This window comes from Triticum aestivum, chromosome 1D (genome assembly GCF_018294505.1).
Source record: "Triticum aestivum cultivar Chinese Spring chromosome 1D, IWGSC CS RefSeq v2.1, whole genome shotgun sequence".
Classification (NCBI taxonomy): Eukaryota; Viridiplantae; Streptophyta; class Magnoliopsida; order Poales; family Poaceae; genus Triticum; species Triticum aestivum.
Window position 1 is genome coordinate 20,665,211 of NC_057796.1, and position 550 is coordinate 20,665,760.

The window sequence follows — 550 nt, forward strand, 5'->3', positions numbered from 1 at the left end:
ATGCCATTTTAAAGGTAACGTCGGCTTGCTTTTTTCCCTTGAAAAAAAACAGGAATGTCACTGTTTTACCCCTTTTATTGTATTTTCATCTGAAGAACACGGCTAGCGAGTACTGATTACTGAATAGTGACTGGCCAAGAGCTGTTGGCTGTTGCAATGCGTGAGTTTGGGTCCTTGAAACGCGGATGCGATGCGTGGGCCCACCCGGCCGAGGGCCCAGCGAGCGCACGGGTGGCCACCGCGGGCGGTGCACGAGGACCGAGCGCAGCAGCGGCGCAGCCCAGACCGACCGACCGAAGAGAATATCTATCTCTGGCGCGCGGGGCCCCGCCCGCGGTCGGTGCCCGCCACCGGAAAAGAGAGAGAAAATGGCGCGAGGAGGAAAAGAAAAGAAAAGAAAAGAAAATATGCCGCGAACCGCGCGTCCATCCCACGCGACTCCCTCGCACAAATACCACCACCACACCGCCCCCCCTCCTCCCACCACCCAAGCCCACCCCCACCCCCTCCCCCTCCCCCTCCCCCTCCCCCAGCAGCCGCCGCAAGAGAG

At 60.0% G+C, this 550-nt stretch overlaps 1 protein-coding gene across 1 annotated transcript in view; it reads left to right on the forward strand.

The window, feature by feature from the left end:
* The first annotated feature begins 492 nt into the window (after window positions 1-492).
* Window positions 493-550, forward strand: part of LOC123180014 (actin-depolymerizing factor 7) — a 2,402-nt gene continuing 2,344 nt past the window's right edge. Inside the window, exon 1 of the mRNA XM_044591966.1 lies at window positions 493-550. The gene's annotated coding sequence lies outside the window, so the exon portion shown is untranslated.